General features: G+C 41.9%; 1 long non-coding RNA gene across 1 annotated transcript; it reads right to left on the bottom strand.

The window, feature by feature from the left end:
• Nucleotides 1–401: 401 nt before the first annotated feature.
• Nucleotides 402–6,785, bottom strand: LOC309642534. The gene is made up of 2 exons (XR_014253247.1): nucleotides 4,549–6,785; nucleotides 402–4,189 (listed from the first exon to the last, which is right to left on the bottom strand). It is a non-coding gene; the product is annotated as an uncharacterized lncRNA (long non-coding RNA).
• Nucleotides 6,786–7,420: the final 635 nt, after the last annotated feature.

Consider the following 7,420-nt stretch of genomic DNA (forward strand, 5'->3'; position numbering starts at 1 on the left):
ATAATGTCATTGCAGCTGACATTATGATGTTCTACCCATATACCCCACAAGACTGAAGGACCTATTTCCCCAGCTATAGGGAAGACAGCAGCTGGCAGACAGCGCTCAGCATCATCGCTTTTCAGGAATTGCCTTGGATGAGGAGAGTTGACTGCCCAAGGTTATGCCTTCTTCTTATGGCATCCCACATCGAATAACTGATCTGCATGGAGGTTTAAGGATCTGAGCCCTTTGTCTTAACTCTTTACAACTCTGAAACACCAGACCAACTTTAGAACTCTTCAGGGAGTAAGCTGAGATCTTGACTGAGACTTCGCCACTGCTCAGCTTCTCTCTTCTTCCAGTTGGTTTCCTTTGCTCCCATAGGTGTCAATCCCAAGAACATTTCTTAGTGAACTTCCTGAACTTTAATCTCTATCTCAGAGTCTATTTATTGCTCAGGAAACTCAACTTGCAGGAATCATAATGATGCAAATTGAGTAAAAAAAAGATATACTATTCCTCAGGAGTTCTTCTGTTCAATGTTCCGTATGAAACATGCTAAAGCAATGCAGGAACTTAGACTCTTGAAGGAACAGAAAGCAGGTGAAGAGCACAGGGGAGGATTTGTTGATAGACCTCTGTAGCAAGTGTTTAGAAACAAGGTAATAACTATTTATAAATGACCAGAATTTTTTTTATGGTAGAATATTTAATTTCAAAAATAGAAATTAGATAGTAGTTATATATCTATTTATATTACAGAAAGACTGGAATGTAGGGGTAAAATATTTCACCTAAATTAGACATTGGTCCTGCTGTGCATAAGAGGCAACTGACCCCCAACTCCCACTGTGACTCATGAACAGATAAGGAAAGGGGCACATTCAGTTGCTGGTTAGCCTTCCGTTATAAGCTTTGGCTACTAGTTTTGTGCCTCTGTATCCCTGGTCAACATATAAGCCAGGTGGTGACGCAGGAAACAAAGACAATGGAGAAAATATGTGCCATCCAGTGAGACAGAGGTCAAGACAAACAATGGGTCTCTTTTACATGTCTTCTAGAACAACTTACCATAATATCTTCAAGGTTGGAAAACAGATTTTTATTCTGTTTAGTTTGTTTATACTTATTCATAAGGGCCCACTTACTAAGTCAAAGCCCAGATTGCAACTACAATTTTGCACTCAAAAAAAAAAAAAAAAAATAGAGAAAAGAAAGGAAAAAGTAAAGAAAAAAGAAGGAGGGGCAGATTTGGGATTTGTGCATGAGGGTGTGTGTAGGTGCATACAAATGCACGCACATGGTTTGGCAGACACATGTACACGCTTGTCAGAGTGGCATAGCTTTGATACACATATGAAGCCCTAGGAACTACCAGAGCCAGTCTACAGGCTGGGGACACAAGATGAAAAGAACGGAATCTGCTCCTAAACTCAGTGCCACGGGGAAGACGGCTGACAAGCATCACTATGGAAAAGTGTCCTGATTGCCCTATTAGAGAGGTCTGCACAGAAGCCCAGATGGAGGACGCAAGACGGTGGTGGGACCCAGGGGATGTGAAGAGCTCTTGGAGGCCAGGCGGGAGTGGTTCCAGTACCTGGACCCAGAGGAATCTTGTGCCACGGCTGCAACGTGGGCGGCAAGAACAAGAAACACAAGGCACTGGGGCCCCTGGCTGTCCGGGCAACCTTGTCTGCTTCCAGAGTCAAATCTGCCGCCGCTGGTGAGGCTCCAAAGGAGAATCCTGTGGCCAGGCCGCTCCCCCCACCCCGCCGCTGCTGCCAGCAGCTGGAGCCCTGAGTCAAGCGAGGTATGAGTCTCGGCCCCGGGCTCTCCTCCCAAACAGCTGCTGCTAGTCCTGAGGGAGAAGCCTTCTTCACACCTGGGTGGACCCTAGGTCTCAAAATTTCTGTCTTTCTAAGCTGCCGGCTCCCCATCGGGCGGCCTTGTCTTAGATCAGTGTAAGCTACTTGGGCCTCCGGAGTTCCAACAGTAGCCCTGTTGGCGCCCCCTACCTAACCTCCACTTTTTCTCCTTCGAGAACCAGATAAAAATTGCGTTGGCTCCCGTTTAAAAAAAAAAGTATGTGTGGTTGCTGTGAAATTATTAAATCTACTTGGAAAACGTGGGAAAGCATTAGTGAGAAGAGAATACTTAAATTGGATCTTGAAAGATGAGTCTTCCAGGCGAGGAATAAAGTGAAGGTCATTTTAGAAAGAAAAGTTCCAACAGTGGATGCCTAGGAATGGGTCCGAGTCAGTCTGTGAAAGAGCATTTATTAAATCCAAGGAGTTGGGTTCTATACTGAAGGCAACAGGATTTCCTCAAAAGTAATCCCTTCTCCAGCATCCCACCCAGGGCCCGGCATGTTCAGATCTTATCTTAGAAGGAAAATTTTAGCAACAGAACAGGGGAAAAGATTATAGATTGGGGAGGTTAGAGAAAAGGGATCATAGAGTTTTCTGAGAGTTCCAATTTACCATCCTTTGCTTTAACGTTTCCCTAACACAACTCAAGTCTGCATTATGACAGTGTTAGGAAAATTACAACAGCAATTTTCAAGGACTTTAACAAATCAAATCCATGTGATATCCAAAACTTGAGGCAGCTATTTTTATTCTACATATACATATTTTTTTTAACATCAAAACTTGATGGTTTTTTATTGCAACTATAGTTAAGCATGCTAGAATTTGAACACACTGGGACACTTACCATTAACATAATCATTTAGCCTTGGTGACGGTGTCTCAGGGTTGGAATAGTTCCAGAACCTCAGTATTTAAATTATTTCTGAAGCACCCCTGACAAGCATGTGTGCACTGGATGAGACACAATGAAGCCTCCCCTTTACTGCTTCAGGAAGCCCATTCATTCACAGAAGAACTCTATTAGAGGCCTCTTCCTCATATTGAAAAATTTTAACTTTTAACAAGATGCTTCAACACAAGGATTCTAGTTCTAAACCTTGGAGACAAATCGTTTAGAGGAATTGCAAACTTTCACATAATAGCATCTGAGCTACTTTTGTCCTTGGCTCTTTTCTTTCTATATATCCTTCCTCTTCAGCCTGACTCACATTCATGGCCTTGCATCCCACACTACATGATGACTACCAAACCCACCTCTCCAGCCTGACACTCTTTCTGATCTCCACACTGCTATATCCAGTTATCCTCTGAATGCCTCTACTTGAATGTCTTTCATACAAATTCCAAATATTCAAAGCTCGCTGCTCTTCCCCCATCTCCTAAGGCACTCTTGCACCTTTTTGCCCTATTTCAGTGGTGGTCACCCAGTATACCCAGTCACCATCCATTTGGTCACCTGGTCTACAAATCTGGCATATGTCATTGGTGAGTGCTCTTTCAACTTAAGTGTGCATAAAAATCACTTGGGTGGGGATTCTTTTTAAAATACTGATTCTGATTCAGTCACTTTGGGTTTGGAGAGTCTGCATTTCTGACAACCTTCCAGGTGATGTCAATATTGCTGGTCCTTAGATGATACTTTGAGTAGCAAGGTTACAGACATATACTTGTCTTTTAGTCGTACATGGATCTTAGCAGGTTGGTAGAGAAAACACAGGCTTTGGAATTAGACAGCTTTTATTCCCCATCATTGTTTAATTCTAAGACATATCATTGATCTAAAATTTTCTTCAGTAAAACAAAAATCTTTTTATTTATGAACAAAATGAAAGTTTTGTTCATGCTTGAAAGATTTCATAATTTTATAAATATTGACATATAGAAATGCATACATATTAATAGAATTGATAAATATAATTTGATATAATTTCAGTCCTCTTAGGTTCGTTGAGACTTATTTTGCGGCCTAGCATGTGATCTATCCTGAAGAATGTTCCATGTGCAATTGAAAAGAATGTTTATGTTTATTCTGCTGGTTTTGGATGTAATGTCCTGTAGATATTTATAAAGCCCAACTGGTCTTTTGTGTTATTTAAGCCCACTGTTGCCTTACTGATTTTCTAACTGGATTGTCTGTCCATTGATATAAATGAGGTGTTAAAGTCCCCTAATATTATTGCATTATTGTCAGTTTCTTCCTTTTTGTCTGTTAGTAGTTGTTTTATATATTTAGGTGCTCCTGTATTGGGTGCATATATGTTAATGAGTGTAATATCTTCTTCTTGTATTGATCCCCTTATCATTATTTAATGCCCTTCTTTGTCTTTTGTTTTAACCTATTTTTTTTTTTTTTTAATTTTACAGAACTTTTCTTTTTTTTTTTTTTAGAAATTCACGTTCTTTTTTATTTATTTATTTATTTATTTATGACTGTGTTGAGTCTTCGTTTCTGTGCGAGGGCTTTCTCCAGTTGCGGCAAGCAGGGACCACTCCTCATCGCGGTGTGCGGGCCTCTCACCATCGCGGCCTCTCTTGTTGCGGAGCACAGGCTCCAGACGCGCAGGCTCAGTAATTGTGGCTCATGGGCCCAGTTGCTCCACGGCATGTGGGATCTTCCCAGACCAGGGCTCGAACCCATGTCCTCTGCACTGGCAGGCAGACTCTCAACCACTGCGCCACCAGGGAAGCCCCTAACCTATGTTTTAAAGTCTGTTTTGCCTGGTATGAGTATTATTACCCCCACTTTCTTGTCATTTCCGTTTGCATGAAATATCTTTTTCCATCCCCTCACTTTCAGCCTGTGTGTGTCTTTAGCTCTGAGGTGAGTCTCTTGTAAGCAACATATGGATGGGTCTTACTTTTTATATCCAATCAGCTACCCTATGTCTTTTGTTTGGAGCATTTAGTCTGTTGACATTTAAAGTAATTATTGATAGGTATGTACTTACTGACATTTTATTACTTGTTTTCCAGTTGTTTTTGTAGTTTATCTCTGTCCATTTCTCCTTTTTGTTTCATCCTTTGTGGTTTGATTATCTTTTTTAGTAGTATGCTTATGTTCCTTTCTTTTTAGTTTCTGTGTATCTATTATAGGTTTTTGATTTGTCGTTACTATGGGGTTCATATAATTTGACCTAGTACTATGTCTACTTATTTTAAACTGGTAGTCATTGAAGTTCAAACACATTCTTAAAGATCTACATTTTCACTCCCCTCTCACACATTTTTTGACGTCATATTTTATGCCTTCATATTTATCCCTTATCTGTTTATTGTAGTTATAGTTGTTTTTTTTATAATTTTTTAATCTTTTAATATTTGTACTGGCTATTTAAACATTTGATCCTCAGGGCTTACTATATATTTGCTTTTCCTAGTGGGATTTTCCTTTTCCTATAAATTCTTACTTATTTTCCTCTTAGGGGAGGCCTTTTAACATTTCTATTAGGGTTGGTTTAGTATTGATGGACTCTTTTAGTTTTTGCTTATCTGAGAACTTCTATAGCTCTCCTTCAATTCTAAATTATAATCTTGCTGGGTCAAGTATCCTAATTTGCAGGTTTTTCCCTTTCAGCACTTTGAATATATCATGCCACTCCCTTCTGGCCTGCAAATTTTCTGCAGAGAAAACAGCCAATAGCATTATGAAGAATCCCTTGTATATTACTCTTTCTTTTTCTCTTGCTGTCTTTAGAATTCTCTTTAACTTTTGCCATTTTAATTATGATATGTCTTGGTGTGGGTCTCTTTGGGTTCACTTTGTTTGAGACCCTCTAAGCTTCCTGTACCTGAATATCTGTTTCCTTCTTCAGTTTTAGGAAGTTTTTAGCCATAATATCCTCAAATACATTTTTGATCACCTTCTCTCTCTCTCTTCTCCTTCTGAGACCCCTATAGTGCTAACATTGGTATGTTCAGTATTATTTCAGACATCTCTTAAACTGTTTTAATTTTTTAAAATTCATTTTTCTTTTTGCTGTTCTAACTGGGTGATTTCCATCATTCAGTTTTCCAGATCACTACGTGTGCTTCTGTATCACTTAGTGTGCTATTCATTCCTTCTAGTGTGTTTTTTAAATTTCAGTTATTAAATTCTTTATTTCTAATTGAGTCTTTTTTATATTTTCTAGTTCCTTGTTATAATTTTCACTGTGTTCATCTATCCTATTCCCTAATTCTGTTAACATTTTTATCACCAGTGCTTTGAATTCTTTGTCTGGTAAATTTCCGTTTCATTATTTTTTCAGGATTTTGCTCTTGCTCTTTCAATTGAGAGCAGTTCCTCTGCCTTTTCATTTTGCTTAACTGTCTCTGGCAGTATGAATTTAGGTGAAACAGCTACCTATTGCTGTCTTGAAGGGATATTCTTATGTGGGAACATCCCTGTACAGACTGCAAGTGCCCAGTGTCTTTGGAGAGCTGGATTTGACATGGAAGCAAGTCACATCTTTCCTCAGAGTGTGCTGGCTGCTATCACCTTGGTAGGGGGTGGGGTTGGAGATGGAACGGCTAGTGCTGGAGGTGGGTGTGAGGCAATACTTTCCCTCTTCTCAGTGGCTGTCACTACGGTATCAGGGACAAGGTCGGATCCCAAGTTGTTGGAGCAGAAGCCTTGAGGGTTGGGCATGAGCTTGCTCTGTTTCCTTTAAGTGTGTGTTTTCCCCTCTCCCAGTACTGAGGTACTTGCCCCATATGGAGGGAGTGCTGAAGCGAGGCAGGCCCATGCAGGCTCTTGGCTCTTATCAGCTGCAGACAGAGGTCCAAGCTGTCTCTGATGTGCTGCCTGTGAAGATGCCCGTGATTGTTTCCCTTGCTCTGCTCAGACGCAGCCTGCAGTGCAAGTCCCCTTTGTCCCACACAGCGATCGTTCTCCCCAGCCTCTGCCCCCCCATGCCCTGTTGTGGAGCCACACTGACGGGCTAGGTGGGGCTCATGTGGACCCTTGGTGTGTACCGGGGCATGAGCTGTGGTGCAGTGTCTGCCTTCATTGCTCTAGGATTCTTCTGATGTGCTGCTTAAATAAGCATGAACAATGGCTGCCACCACCCCACTCCACCCAGGCTTTGCCCTGGGACCGTGTCATCTCTGAGGCCCATGGCCAAGTCTTCTCCCCCGCGGTGGCTGCCCAGATCCAGTACAACGCTGTGACTTGGAGTGAGCAGGGCTGGAGCATTCACTCAACTTGGGGTTAGGCACATGCGAGGCAGTCACGGAAAACCCAGAAGCCGTTAGAGCAGTCCTCTCTCTGCCCTCTATACCCTTCTTTGGGGACATTTCTGCACTCCTCATGAGCAGAGTCCAAGCTTACCACAGCCCTCCTGTTAGTAACAACTCTCCTCCAACCAACCAAGGGGGCTCATCTTCCCCGATGTAGGACGCCAGGACCAGGGCACCCAATCTGTGGCTCTCATTGCTCACTCCCCAGGGTAGGTGTCTACGGGTGCATTGTCCCTTTTCCTGAGTACACTCCCAGCAGCACAGGTCCCAACTCAATCGAGTTTCTTCTCTCCCTACCCAGTTATGTGTGGATCTTTCTTACAGCCTTGGTCGTACAGGAGTCCTTCTGC

The sequence above is a fragment of the Balaenoptera physalus genome (assembly GCF_965194825.1).
Source record: "Balaenoptera physalus genome assembly, chromosome: 14".
Taxonomy (NCBI): domain Eukaryota; kingdom Metazoa; phylum Chordata; class Mammalia; order Artiodactyla; family Balaenopteridae; genus Balaenoptera; species Balaenoptera physalus.